Here is a 16153-nt window from a genome sequence, read left to right as displayed (position 1 = left end):
ATTAAAGGTTTTAATGTCAGGACAGGCTCCGTCTTTCCTTTGTCTAATGCTGCCATTATCTCTGACATCACCCCGCAGACACCTTATAACAGCCAGGATTCCGAGAATGTCACCATTAAAGATGAATTACATGCAGAAGAACAAGTGAGGAGATCAAGAAGGATAGCCACACAAAATATAAGAGGAGGAGAAGCAATCACCTAGTTGGACAGTCGACCATCCTGCTTGTCACCTCATCCGTTAGAAAACAAATCGTCGAGGTTGCCCATTGGTTCCATCCTTAAAACTGGAGCTTACATATTTACTTTTTGCATCACTGATTTCAGTTAGACTGAAGATGAACCCAGGACAGGGTTCGAAAGCTTTTCTAATGTTTTTATAAAATTAACAATAATTCACCACTGAATATTATTGGACCTGATATACTTCTGGGTATTATCATTATTATTATTTAATCTTATTAATCTTAATTTTTGAAAATTAGTACTTATTAGGTAAATATGATATTTTAATGATAAAATAAAGTTTGTTCATACTTACCTGGCAGATATATATATAGCTGTATTCTCCGAAGGTCCGACAGAATTTCAAATTTCGGCACACGCCTTAGTGGCCGGTCAGGTGGTTAGTACCCATTCCGCCGCTGGGAGGGAGGCGGGTATCAGGAACCATTCCCATTTTCTATTCAGATTTTCTAACGCCACTGTCTCCTGAGGGGAGGAGGGAGGGCAATATGAATATATATATCTGCCAGGTAAGTATGAACAAACTTTATTTTATCATTAAAATATCATTTTGTTCATGAGACTTACCTGCCAGATATATATATAGCTGAATACCACCTTTGGAGGGGGTAGAGACAGCCAAGAATTAAAAAACCAATTATTGGTAAAATTATTTTGGTTCCTTATCTGATAGCGTAGCTGACTGAGTGGTTACTGCCACTCTAGTCTGCTTCTGCTTTACTAGAGACCCCAGCGAGGTAGTGACCTATATAGCTGGCGACTTCTAGATGATCTGTCAACGGGGCGTGACCACAATGTGACTAGATCATAGACCATACAAAGAGGACAAAAGAGCATTACTAACCACCTAACCAACACCTAAAGCGTTAGTTTGCAAAGGATTGGGAAGACTGCCTCCAGTAGTCGACCCAACAACCACAAAAACACAATTAAAAAGGGGATAGGATCAGAGTTACCCCTGTCCCCAAGGTTGCTGAAGCAGCAATGTATGGTCCCAGCGAAAGCAATTTTCGTATGCTACCTAAACATCTTGCCAAGAGTGTGAGGCAAACACCAATTGACTTCGCCAAAATGTGGCACTAAAAATGTCACTGAGTACCATATTTTTTTCTTGAACGCCATGGAGGTAGCAACTGCCCTCACCTGCGTGAGCGTTAACTCTCAACAACTTGAAGTTGGAGTCGTCACAACTAGAGTGTGCGTCCTTGATGACGTCCCTAATGAAGAATGCCAGTGCATTCTTCGACATAGGTTTAACTGGTTGCCTCACAGAACACCATAAAAACATCCAAGGGACCACGAGTGTCCTGTGTTCTTTTAAGGTAGTACTTGAGAGCTCTAACTGGACATAGAACTCCCTCAGGTTCCTGTCCAATAAGGTCTGCTAAACCTTTAATTTCAAAGTGTCTAGGCCAAGGGTTAGAAGACCTATCATTCTTAGCCAAGAACTTAGGGCTTAAAGAATAGACAGCATTGTGTTCCTTGAAGCCCACATGACGGCCTCGAACTTCTCTCACTCTCTTAAACGCGCCAGAGCCGAAATGCCAGTTTTCGAGTAACATCCTTAAGAGATGCAGAGTGGAGAGGCTCAAAAGGACTAAACATCAAAAACTTGAGCATTACGTCAAGTTCCAAGCAGGGGAATTAGCTGAGGAACCTTGGGCGTCTTGAAAGAGCTCGTAAGATCGTGGAGGTCCTTATTGTCAGACAAAGCTAATCCTCTGTGTCTGAATACAATCAAAAGCATGCTCCGATAACACTTGATAGTCGGAACTGCTATATCGAGTTTTTCTCTTAAGTAAAGGAGAAAAAATCCGCAACCTGGCTCACAGTGATAGAGGAAGAGAAAAGCCCTTCTTTCTACACCAACCTTTGAAGGTTGCTCACTTCGCTAGATATATCCTTTAGATGAAGAACTTCTGGCTCTAGCGATGGCCCGTGCCACCTGGCCAGAAAAACCCCTTCGCTCTGACCAAGTTTCGATAGTCTGAAAGCAGTCAGGTTCAGGCGGGGAGATTCAAAGATATCTCGTGAAGTGGGTTTGTATGAGCAGGTCTGCTCTCATAGGAAGGGTCCTCGAACGTCTACCAACCAGAAGAGAAACTCCGAGAACCAGTGGTTCAAGGCCAAAACGTGGGGATGAGAGTCATCCTCGTCCCTTGTGAGGCCGCGAACTTGCGTATGACTTCTCCCAGAATTTAGAACGGGGAAAAGGCGTAAACATCTATTCCCATCCAATCCCAGGGAAGAGCAACTATCGTAACTGCCCCAGGGTCAGTACAGATGAGCTTTATAGAGGGAGCCTCGCTGTTCTTGAGGTCGTGAAAAAATCCACAAGATGGCGACCCCAAAATTTCCAAAATCTTGGCAAACCTCCTGATGAAGGGTCCATTCCTTCGGCAGGAGTTGATGGCGCCAACAGAGCAGGTCTGCTCGAACATTTTCGACCCCTGCAACAAAACTTGTGAGAATCGAAATGTTGCGAGCATAGGCTCAAAGAATAATCTCTCTGCAAGGCTGAACAGGGAACAAGTAGTATTGTCCGAGTTTGCTAGAACTACACGATTGCAAACTTGGACCTCGAAGAATTGGAGAGCTAAAAGATAGCCGCCAAATCTTTGAAGTCGATGTGCCAGGACACCTGTTCCTCTCTCCAGGTTCCTAACACTTCCTCTCCCTCTAGTGTTGCCCCCCAACCTGTTGACGACCCGTCGGAAAAACAACACTAGGTTGGGGTTCAGAAGCTTGAGGGAGATCCCTTTCTGCAATTTAAATGGATCGAGCCACCACCCCAGATCCTCTTTATATAAGGAAGAATTCTCAATTCCTCTTTCAAGTCTTCCTTGCTTTGCCAGTTCTCCAACAAAAGAACTGAAGAGGCCTGAGATGCAGACTCCCAGAAAACAAACTTCTCCAGCGAGGAAATGGTCCCCAGCAGACTCATTCCTTCCTTCACCTAGCATGTTTCCTTTTCCAAGAAGGCCGAGACTTTTCCAGACATAGAAGTTGCCGTTCTTGCGACGGAGACGCTATAAAAGCCGCTGAATAGATCTGAATTCCCAGACACAATGGACAGTGAGGGGATCAGCTGCGACTTCTCCACAGACCAGAAGTCCCAGGGACTTCACGAGTTGCAGAGTCAACTGAAGGTCCTCCAGATACCTTAAGCCGGCGACCTTTCGAATCAACCAGTCGTCCAAGTAGAGTGAGATCTGACGTGCGACAGATGCAACTGCATCGCAACGTTTTTCATGAGAGTGTAAACACCCTCGGAGCAAAATGTGACGCCAACAGCATCTGGTGTTCCCAGGCGGTCAACCATCCAAGTACTGACCAGACCCAACGTTGCTTAACTTCGCTGATCGGACGAGAAGCGGTGTTTTCAACGTGGTATGGCCGTTGTGCAGAGTCCAAAGCAGAGAGCCCTGAACTGGTACGTCTAGTCCCCAAGACAACCTGAGATACTTCACCGAACGTGGATGAATTGGGGCGTGAAGATAAGTATCTTGGAGATCCAAAGATACCATCCAATCCCGGGATGAAGGGCTCCTAGTATTGACTGCGAGGTCTCCATCTTGAACTTTTCCTTCGGACCAAATTGTTCGACCTGTTGACGTCCAAGACGGGTCTCCAGCCTACTGAAAGTTTTGGGACTAGAAACAATCTGTAGTAAAATCCCGGGAACACCGAGTCCAAGACCTGTTCCACTGCTCTCCGCTCGAACATCTGTTCGAGCAGGTCAAACAATTTTCTGTTTGACAGGAAGGCAGTTGGGAAACAAAAACAAAGGAGGAGGAGACAGGAAGGGAATCAAGTAACCTCTCTCTCTAACAGTAGGAGGGACCAAACGTCTGCCCCTCACTCTTTCCAGGCTTGTGCAAAATGAAGCCTGGTTGCAAAGGAGTCTGGAGATGAAAGGAGTCACTTGCTACCTCTCTTGGAAGTGACATTCCTTCGGAAAAAACTCTCTCTCGTGGTGCGGGTCTCGTGTTGCTTCCATGGAAGCCCCTTTGTTAGGCAAACATTTAGCTTTACGTTTACTTTTTGTATCATTGAGATCGGTGCAAGCGTTATGAAGGAGATGCAGTTTGAATGTCGATAACTTTAGTTTTGAGAAAAACGATATTTTTGCTTCTCTGTGTATTTATTTGCTTGCCGTTACACAGTTTGATGTTTTTATGACATAATGAAAAGCCAAAAAATAGACCTGCAAAGTAATATAACTTCGCTAAATGAAGCCAAATGAAGCGAGTGTCAAAACACGGCTGAGGTTGGCCAGCGCGACGTCATACTTAGTCAAGCTCTGAGCTGCTACTGACTGACTGCCACTGACTGCCCTGCGGCATTCCTGTCTTTCGCTGATGCGTACTATGTCCACAGGGTTGCCATAGATCGCATTAGATATTATTCCATAGCTAAAAGGAAATTACCACCGATATACTGACAATATCATTACATTATATGAAAAATGTAATTTGACTATGATAGGTTACTGTTTTGTTTATAACTCCTAACTGTGGCGAACTTTTAAATAAAACTTTCTGAGAAGATAGTCAGGATATGTATGATGCCATAAAAAAATATCCCAGAAAATTTGATTTCCGATTTTTTCGTCAAACGCTCCCCTTAAGACAAAGACAACTGCGAAGGTGGAGAGAGAGGAGCCGAAGGTTGAAAAGTCTCAGGAAACAGATCCTTAAGAAAAAGCCAGAGTCTGATAATCAGAGGAAGAAGAAGACGAAAGAAGTTTCTCTTCATACAAAGGCTGTGACGAAAGAGGATGTTCTTCCGCAGCTGGCGGGTCTTGAGTGAGTGGTGAAAGTAGTTCGATTAAGCCCGATCGTGGCGGAACTCCAGCGAACGAAGAAGTCGTCAACTAGAAATGCGTATAGTAAACATAAAAAATGTGGAACGCTTCACGATTAGCGTGTCATCCTTTGCGCAAGAGCCATGCTAATCTTCTCTGTATCGTTCCAATTTAGTATATGTACTGCGAAGCAAGTACTGGCTAAATTAAGAAGGACATCAGATGTTGAAAGCGGGTAGTTGTGCGACATGATAAACAACTGGAGCGGTGTCAACACAAGACTTGAAGCTATCGGCGAAGCGAGCGGAGCGTCATGGCGTGGCGGCGAGAGGCTCCGTGGCAAGTACTAGAAGAGAGTCACAGCGTGGCGCCGTCATGGATAAGCGTCAATGGCTGGATAGGCGCCGCCCGGCGCCAAGGTGAGGCGCGTGAAGCGTGAGAAGCGCACGAAGAGCAAGACAGCGCTCCTGGCGCGAGACAAGAGAAAAGGCCAACACCTCAACTCGGGAAGGCGAATAGGAAGCCACTAAACACTCTCTCTAGACGACAGACGCTCTGTATCGTTCCCAGACGAGGAAGACGAAGCGGAGACGAAGGTGAAAGTCTGTACCTCTTAACAGGCAGATTCGAATCTTGAAAGGTTCATGAGAGCATCCAGCTGTTGTTGCAAACCCAACAAAATCTTACGCGTTGGAGAAGCCACTCTCTCGGGAGAAGGGCTGAACCTGAGAGAAGGAAAGGCGAGAGAGGCGTATACTTCCTTCCACAGGGAAGAAGCTCTAGCCCTTGCCTTAGCGACAGGGGGTCGAGTAGCGTGATCATTCGAAAAACACTTTATTCTCTTCTGCAGAGGAATATCCACGCAACTTTCGGGGAAGAGTACAAATGTCTAGAGGAAGAGGACGTGGCGTCCTCTCCTCTAAGCTTCTCTTAAGAGGGCGAGAGTCCAACCGAGAGCTCCAACCCGAGGCGGGAGGGGGCGTGTCGGAGGACGAGAAGCAATCCTTCAGGATGCGTGCCTGAGCACGATCCCTGGCAGCCTGGGTAGCGTCATCAGGACCTGCCAAGGGACGCCAGATCGGTGGGAAGCCCCGTAACCCTCATGCGGCTTCGACATGCCCCCTCCCTGGTCCTGGGAGTTGACAGAGGTCCAGGCCTAGAGGCATTATAGGGCCGATCTGACGCCCCCTCCACAACACTAGGGGCACTAGCACTAACACTATGCGTTTGAATTGCATTCACTTTAGTTTCAAGAGCACGCATTGACTCCACACGAGAGCCAGGGAATTACCTTCTGCAGCAACAAACTACAGGGTTAGTACTAAAATTTACTACAGGGTTACTAGTAGGAGAAAACCCTGACTGTCCATCTAAGGATGCACTCTAGGAGGAAGATTCCTCAGCCTATCACGCTCCAATTTAAGCATATAGGCTTCATATTTCTTCCACTCACCCTCAGACAATCCCACACATTCATTACCGATTATATAGAGCATTGAACACCCTTACATATCATACATAAAGTGTGAGGAACTATCAAAGTCTTGATAGCCTCACCTTACATTCACAAGCTACAGACTCAATAGCTAGAGGTAAGACATCTTAATTATAAGAAAAGTCAAAAGCAAAATCAAAAACGGTCCACAAAGAGCGTATGCCAAGTCACAGATCCAGTCGAATACCAAAAACAACAAAATACTTAAGTGACAACAAATTTCCAAATCCAAATGGCGGAGGAACTGACAACAGGTGTTGACAGTCCGGCGACAGAAAAATCTGAATAGAAAATGGGAATGGTTCCTGATACCGCCTCCCAGCGGCGGGAATGGGTACTAACCACCTGACCGGCCACTCGTGTGCCGCGAAATTTGAAATTCTGTCGGACCTTCGGAGAATACAGCTATATATATATCTGGCAGGTAAGTCTCATGAACAAACATTTATTTATCATACAAAAGAAACATGCGTACATATTACGTTCTCTCATCTAAATAAGACAGAGAAATTATTATTATTTAATGTTTTCTCTCATCTAAATAAGACAGAGAAATTATTATTTAATGTTATCATTTAATCTTATTAAACTTAATATTAATATCTGAAAATCAGTACGTACTGTAAATCATTATTTTATCAAAAAATGTACCTTCTAAAAATGCTTATACTATCATTCTGAAACATTTATATATCATTTCAATATAATTTCAATAGTACTTTAACATAATTTTAATATTTCAATACATAGTACCAATTCTGAGCATCTATCTCCACTGTAATGAGGTAGGGGGTCAGTCCTGAATGGAGGGAAGAAGGGAAGAAAACCAGTTTCTCTCTCTCTCGAGTTACGTATTATTTAAACTTACAGTATTATTATTAATTAATATTATTATTATTATTATTACTATTACTATTATTAATCTTAATAATATTTGAAAATTAGTAATTTATAGATATGTTCCAAAGAAAATCCCACGAATCGGCGAGTCCACAAATCGTGAGAACGCGAATACGGGGGGTTTACTATATAACTTTTCAGGCCCCTCTATGAAATGCAAAGGTTTTTACTTAAATATATAATTTTCAATTTATTTATTGTATTTATTCTCTAACCATGAAAAACCATAAAGCTTCTTGATGTCCCGATGAAAATTTTTTAAAAATACACATAATAACCAGCGCTTTGGTTACACTGAAGCCTGTTGGCCACCTTTATTACAGTTAGATATATTTTGAATATTTCACAATCCTTCCACTTTGTAACTGAAAACTTTTGCTCCTGGGCTGATGGAATGGAATGCAATATATATTAAGGCCAAACACCAAGCACTAGGACCTATGAAGTCATTCAGCACTGAAAGGGAAATTGAGAATGAAAAGGCTTTCAGGTGTAACAAGAAGAAAACCTTGCAGCTGCACTACAAAACAACTGTTAGGAGAGGGTGGAAAGTCAGATGGAATAAAAAGAATACGAATGGAGTTACAGTAAAAGGACAGAACAAGATTGCAGTTAGGGGCCGAAGGGACACTGAAACAAACCTCAGGTAATGCTTACAGTGCACATTGTGAGGTGCACTGATGGCACTAGCCCCCATACAGGGTCTCTTGGAGTGATGGGTAAACTTTCCTTTAAAACTTTTCTGCTCCACTGAAAAGATCTGGGGTTAAACGAGACTTTTTATTTTGCTTGTCTTGCTTTATTTGCATTGTTTCATAACTTGGTTTTTCTTGTAGTAACCTTCTACATTACAGGTTAAACAGAATTACGCACAAGATTTGCCTTTTTCATGCCTGCTGGAACAAAAGTGCCACTTTGGGGCATTCTTGCAAATGTACGACATGGCCAAACCCAAAAAATTGGAAGCACTACCCTAGATACCATTTGTATTTTACCAGGATTCAGTCACGAAAGTATCTTTTTGGAGAAGGCAAGTACAGTGGCACGATTACTGCCTTTCAATTTCTTTACCTGATACACAAGAGGAGGGCATCTCGGTGAACTGGATACCTTTCTTGACAAGGCCATTACTGATAACTTAAGTTGTAAATCAACCCATCTGCTTATAAATACAGTCGGGGAAACACTAGTACCATAGGGCCACCTTGTGGAAACATAACTATATATGAAAGACTATAAGACTGATTGTTTTAACCATCATGTTGGTCAGATTCTTTAATTTTATTTTCCTTTTTATGTTTTTTGTGTACTTGGTACCTTTAAATGCATTAAATTACTTACAGCTACAGAAGACTTCAGATTTTGCAAAACCTTCAATAACCTTAGTCATGTGTAAGCGTGCATGAGTACGATCTACGGTATTAAACAACATACTTCACTTACAGTATAGAATACAATACTGTATTTTTCATGAGCTTATGACCAGCTACATCTTTACAATATTGTTCATATAACTCTTGAGTAAGAATGTTGCTGAATATGGCGTGTATGTGCATACTTATTTTTAATATACAAAAGTACATATTAAAGTACAGGTATTGTCCTACTTACAATGGGGTTAGGTTCCAAAAACCCTATCGTTTGCTGGAAAAAACCTATCCTGAATTTAGCCTAGCCTACACTATACATATATGGTATAGTATTATTATGATCATCTAATTCTGGAGGTTCATGCACATTGACTTATGATAATTCAGTACAAAGAGAAACTGAATAACACAAACAAGAATTAGCCTAGCCTACACTATGGTATAAAGTATACATAAATGGTAGCTTAGCCAACACTATACAGCATACAGTACTCTTAACAAATACGGTATAGTAATTATTAAGATCAGCTAATTCTGGAGGTCGAATGCAGATTGACTAACAATGATTCAGTACAAAAAGAAACTGAATAACACAAACAACAATCAGACGTGTACTGTAAAGGGTACTCCCAAAGATTCGGTCTGTCATCGGCACACTAGAACTGTCAGGCTGTTGATGGCTAAGTATAACTAAAAATTGGACAAGGAGGGGAGGATGATAAAGCAGCAAATTCAAGTTTTAAAGTTTACTGTACATACTCGTGTATCATGTGACTTTTGAAGACCTAAGTTTTAAGCTAATTTTATGGGGTCGCATCATACACGAGATATAAAATTAGCATATGTAATACTCGCCTGTTAGTACTGCATTAAAAATAGAAACTTAATGAATATGCATCTTTTCCATGAATCTTTTAAAAAGTTATGCTTCACTTCACTATATCCAATAATATTGTTATCTATTCCCATTATTGTATTATAAAATACAAACACAGCGATCAACGTTTTGGTTTGGATATCAGCTGAGGGCGATTACGAGATAAGTTTATTTCGCAGTATTTAAGTCAATTCAGAAGGAATTTTCCTGCTTCTAGTTGGCATACATCAATCACTTAATACTCTATTTATATGGGACAAGGTTATTTTTCATTATACGAAGGATTTTTAAGATGAAACATGACTTAAATACGTCTCGTTGTGAACTAAATTTAGTAATTTTTTCATTAATATATGTCGTTGAGGGCATGCTTTTTTTGGGAAAAAAAAAAAAAATCAACAGATTCCATTAGCTATTTTCACTTGATTTCATCATTATATGAGCTTTATGTATTCATCTTTTATCAACATGAAAACAACAGTAAAATGTGTTCTTTCATGCCTAGTAGTTTTGATTAAAATACTTTTTCTCCAATTTTATTTACAGTTGAGTTTGATGGCATACAGAATTTTAAGGGAGTTTCATCCATGTTGCCAATGCACAAAAATTTAGTCATTAGCAGCATGAACACTGTTTTATCGGCTTCAGCTACAACTTGCACCTTAAATCTAGCAGTATGTTTCCTTGCTGATCTTTTCTCCATAGGGAATAAGGGTGTAATGTAAAAATACATCAGTCCTATTCTACTTAACGTCACTTGTAACATAACTAAAGTAATTCTTTACTATCGTACAATGGTTGAAATGCAAGCAAAACAGCTGTTTCTTGTTCGGTTGTTTATGGCTGTATGCATTTACACGATGAATCTAACACTACTAACAATACTTTTTATCATTCTTTTACTTTTCAACTTATTTAACCAGAAGATGGGATAAAGGGATGGAGGAAAAGAATTCACTTTATTGTAATTTGGTCTTTCTCATTGCCTGATTGTACGCTGCTGCCTGCACCCGTCGCACACTAAATTTAAAACTATTTTAAAAATATTGCTAACCCCACAGCAAAATCGAATTACCATAACTCGAGCATTACCTGTATACTTTAAACATTTATCGCCTACTTAATTATTTTTCTTTGCAGTTCTAACAAATGCAAATCATACATAAGTTTACGAAAACAGCTGCAAAATTTTACAAACATATTTATCATACTAAGCCATACTTCCATACAACAGTTCTCCTGTTACGCCAAACTGTTAGACCCTAACAAACGCATATCTCTAAGTGCATGCCCATACTACCAGCCACCCACTTCCATTGGTTTCATTCGAGCAAAAATTTAGCAAATAAGCTGCCTCGCTAAATTGTACATTAATAGTAATAATAAACATAAATTATCACTCTGGCATCATAAATCCCATTGAAGTTTCTGTTATATCCTTTGGGAGCTTGAATTTCAAGCCAATGGCCCCTGTAGGCTTGTTCCATATGAATAGGTTTCATATTCTCCCGAATAACAGGTATACTGTACAACCTCCCAGACCTCAGTGGTCAGCTCAACACATACCAGGTGAACATCTATGATAACAAGTGTCATCATCAACCAACAATAATAATATTTGAAAAGTTTGCCAGAAAATGATTGCTCGAAACATCGTAAATTGTCAACATTATCCGTGGTCAAAACTGGAGACTGTCTGTATATATATATATATATATATATATATATATATATATATATATATATATATATATATATATATATATATATATATATATATATATATATATATCAGCGTGAGGGTGGACCAGGGAAACCAGTTAACTCTAACATATTTCTTTAATTCCAATGTTTCGTAATAATTTCTCTATTACATCTTCAAGGATCTGTTGAATAATGAACAGATTACTTAAAAAGTTACTGTAAAAGTTTTAAAAATCATATGATTTTTAAAACTTTTACAGTAACTTTTTAACCCTTTCATATCTGTATAGTTATCACATCACTGAGGGTACATGAGCCCCGATGTGTCTGGGAGCGCTCGACAGTGCGAAAAAATAATTAGAAAATTCAGCAAAAATAGAAATTTTATGGCAACAACGTTCATTTCGCTGTCCTTTTTTTCTAAATGTTTATATTTTATGGTGGAATAGTCAGAATAAGAGTTCCAGCCCTCTAAATATGAAAAAATGTGAGTTATTTAACGAAAAAAAATAAAATTCTTTACTTATTTTTATATTTTCGTTCATAACCCAAAAACTATGAAAGTCAGACGAATGAATTATTTTTTATGAGAAAGCCAATAAAATTCCCTAAATATTGACACATAAAACAATGGAAAACGAATAAGTCCAGTTGGTGAAAAAATTGATAGAAAAGATGGTGAGAAACAGAGCGCTCTGCCCGGCCTATGGTGAGAATTATCGCTAGAAAATATTTTTTTTGAAGAGCCCTATCTCGGTTATTTTTCATAGAAATTACTTTGTAAATATACGAAAAAGTAGAGGAAAAGTTGAAGAATAAAGGGAAAGTCAAGAAAAATGGCTTTGGTAACGACAACAGTTTCATTTTGACGTTATAAATTGATCGAAACGAAAAAAAAAGTTACCGTTGTCAACATTATTGTTCGTAGCTCAAAAACTATAACAGTTAGGCGAATTAATTATTTTTTATGAGAAAGCCAATAAAATTCCCTAAATATTGACATATAAAACAATGGAAAACGAATAAGTCCAGTTGGTGAAAAAATTGATAGAAAAGAGGGTGAGAAACAGAGCGCTCTGCCCGGCCTATGGTGAGAATTATCGCTAGAAAAAATTTTTTGAAGAGCCCTACCTCGGATTTTTTCATAGAAATTACTTTGTAAATATACAAAAATGTAGAGGAAAGGTTGAGGAATAAAGTGAGAGTCAAGAAAAATGGCTTTGGTAACAGCAACAGTTTCATTTTGACGTTATAAGCTGTTCGAAACGAAAAAAAAAAATGTTACCGTTGTCAACATTATCGTTCGTAGCTCAAAAGCTATAACAGTTACGTGAATGAATTATTTTTAATGAGAAAGCCAACAAAATTCTCTAAATATCGATATATATGATGATGAAAAATGGGATTCAGAGCCCTGCCTAAAATCCAGACGTCTCTTATGTGATGCACTAACAAAATTTCCGCTAGTTTTACCGTAAAAACTTTGCGAAAGCATGTTGGAAACTGTTCTCGATTGACGTCGCTGTATGTAAACAGCCACACGTGTTTACCCAACCTCACGCATGGTCTCTGACAGAAGTGTGGCCTGCCAGGCCTGCGTGGAGTGCGATCAGCTGATGTCATTGTGAGAATTTTACTACGCCATGGATTTGCGCATGCACAGTAGAGGAACTAAAAAATTTATAGAAAATAGAGGATACCAAACAGAGTGTTTCCAATAATGTAATCCTACATTTTATAAAAAAAAATGTAAGATACGAGAGAGAAACGTGGGTAGGATCAGCTGATTTCATTGTGAGAAATTTACTATGCCAGGGAATTGCGCATGCGCAGTATAGGGACTGCTTGCCTGGTGTATCGATGCCTGAGTTACACGGTCCAAGGTATGCTTTAGCCTATGGAAACCACCAACTGTCCGAAAATAAAAAAAATTTACCCCTACCACACGTACGAAAAATGTCGGTAAATTTTACATAAAATTACGTCAGTCAGAAAAGAAGGGGGGTAGGGGGTTGTTGCGTAATATTACGTCAATTGGACAGGAATGGGTTAAGTAATCTGTTCATTATTCAACAGATCCCTGAAGATGTAATAGAGAAATTATTACGAAACGTTGGAATTAAAGAAATATGTTAGAGTTAACTGGTTTCCCTGGTCCACCCTCACGCTGATGTGTCCTGCTGGTTGTCGCCTATAATATATATTACATACACACACACATACATATATATACACACACACACACACACATATATATATATATATATATATATATATATATATATATATATATATATATATATATATATATATATATATATATATATATATATATATATATATATTGATAATAAGTATAACAGTATATACACATTATATATATATATACTGTATATATATATATATAATATATAACCAAAAACTGCCAATTTTTAGTTATCAGAGCCTCTGTGATGTATGCATCTGCACAAATACCCAATTATCGGCGTCAATAAGAGGAAATCAGCAGTTTTCGGCGCCGAAAATTGACAATTTTTGTCGCTAGACAAGTGCCGTGATACCGGGTCACCGATAACTGGGGACTGCCTGTGTGTGTGTGTGTGTGTGTGTATATATTATATATAGACAAGTTCCACGAAGGAAAGAGAAACAACGGAGTGCTGCAAGGCCTTTCAACATTAGTCCTTTACTCAGCAGGCTTCATACATTCATCACGTTTCATATTTTTGTGATCCAGTTATAAACAAATTCCACGAAGGAAAGAGAAACAATGGAGTGCTGCAAGGCCTTTCGACATTAGTCTTTTACTTAGCAGGCTTTGTACATTCATCACGTTCCATATTTTTTGTGATTCAGTTATATATATATATATATATATATATATATATATATATATATATATATATATATACAGTGTATATTACACACACACACACACATATATATATATATATATATATATATATATATATATATATATATATATATATATATATATATATATAGGAGGGTAAGTCAAAAGTTCCAGGAAAAATTCAATATACTCTTTATTTAAGGAAATTCAAACATCATTTTTCTACATATCTACCATCTAACTCTATACACTTTTCAAGGCGCTGTTTCCACCTCTGCAACCCTTCTTTGTAGAAATTTGGGGCCTTTCTATTAAACCATGTTGAAACTGCATGTTTAGCAGCATCCAAAGATTCAAACCGGACTCCTCTTAAGTGTTCCTTGAGTTTTGGGAACAGGAAAAATCTGAAGGAGCAAGATCAGGACTATAAGGAGGATGTGGAAGAGTTTCCCACCTAAATTTCCGTAGGACTTCTCTTGCAACCCTGATGAATGTGCTAGAGCGTTATCATGATGGAACAAAATTCTGCGATGTGCAACTTTCCTCAACGTTTTTTAGCCAATGCAGTCTTCAGTTTTTGCAAAACACCTTTGTAGTAGTTCCCGGTGATTGTTTTTTGTCCTTCAAGGAAATCAATCAAAATCAATCCTTTGGAGTCCCAAAACACTGTTGCCATAACCTTCTGGGCAGATCTCGCCACTTTGAACTTCACTGGTGCAGCTGAACCTCTTGGTAACCATTGCTTTGATTGAATTTTACTTTCTGGGTCATATTGATGGATCCAAGTTTCATCTCCAGTAAAAATCCGGTCAAAAAACTCTGATTCATTTGATTCAATCTTCGTTAAAACTGCAAGAGAAAGTTCAGCTCTTTGATGCAGTTGGTCTTGCGCAATGCTTTTGGGACCCAACGTGCTGAAAGTTTACTCAAACCAAGATTTTCGTTTAAAATTGAAAATGCGGAACCATGGGAGATCCCAGTTTCATTAGCTATCATATCGATAGTAATCCGACGATCTTCATCCACTAGATTCTGCACCAAAGCCACAATTCTTTCATTTTTTGCAGTCAATGGTCTTCCCTCTCTTGGGTTGTCTTTGAGGTCCTCCCACCATCCTTAAATCGCTTTATCCAATCATAAACAACTGATTTAGATGGAGAAGAATCTCCATAAACTTGTTGCAAAGCTTCAATAATTTTTCCTGGTTTCCAATCAAGCTTGGTCAGGAACTTGATGTTAGCTCTCATCTCAAAATTTTTATTTTCCATGGGTTCAAGAAGTTACTTTTCTGAAACAGATGTTAACACCACGGTAGCAAGAGGATGACTGATCACTAACAAGTCTATATGATCACTACATCACAGATAATTGTTTTGACCAAGTATTTGGGTTGTTTTATTCCTGTGTAAATACATCATTCAACAATTTTTCCTGGAACTTTTGACTTACCTATATATTATATATCCACTGCTTTGCAGGGCTGAATCTAAAAAACCTCTTGTATAGTTATTTGCAAGTATCACTAATCATGTTTTGCTGGTGTAGCATGCACTAAATATGAGTATAGAATAAGAACATATCTTACTGGAATGAAATTCATCTAAATACTTGAAAATGGGTTAGAAGCATAGATTTCTCCTCCTCTCTTCTCTCTTTCCTAGGGAAGTACAGTCCTATGCATCATTTCAAGGATTTTTGCATTATCATTTTAACATAACCATGTCTAAAACATCAATTTTGTATACATTACATCTTGAAAATCTTATTTTTCAATTGAATGAACAGTTATGAAACCATATTTTACTTACAACCACTCAAAATAGCAGCCATGGTCAGTTCTGTTTCAATTCCTCTGAATCACCTCTAATTCAACATACACACATCAGACTTACAAAATCTCA

The 16153-nt window shown here is 38.9% G+C and overlaps 1 protein-coding gene and 2 non-coding genes across 19 annotated transcripts in view; all 3 read right to left on the bottom strand.

Annotated features, from left to right (window-relative positions):
* LOC136838597 (sex-lethal homolog) overlaps positions 1-16153 on the bottom strand; it is a 204401-nt gene that overhangs the window by 161982 nt on the left and 26266 nt on the right. The gene's annotated exons all lie outside the window — the stretch shown is intronic.
* LOC136839092 (5S ribosomal RNA) lies at positions 3531-3649 on the bottom strand. Its single transcript, XR_010853208.1, has one exon. It is a non-coding gene; the product is annotated as a 5S ribosomal RNA (ribosomal RNA).
* LOC136839084 (U6 spliceosomal RNA) lies at positions 5146-5250 on the bottom strand. The gene has a single exon (XR_010853202.1). It is a non-coding gene; the product is annotated as a U6 spliceosomal RNA (small nuclear RNA).

This window comes from Macrobrachium rosenbergii, chromosome 5, assembly GCF_040412425.1.
Source record: "Macrobrachium rosenbergii isolate ZJJX-2024 chromosome 5, ASM4041242v1, whole genome shotgun sequence".
Lineage (NCBI taxonomy): Eukaryota > Metazoa > Arthropoda > Malacostraca > Decapoda > Palaemonidae > Macrobrachium > Macrobrachium rosenbergii.
The sequence above is the reverse complement of the archived record's forward strand: the minus strand, read 5'-3'. Positions and strand labels throughout refer to the sequence as shown.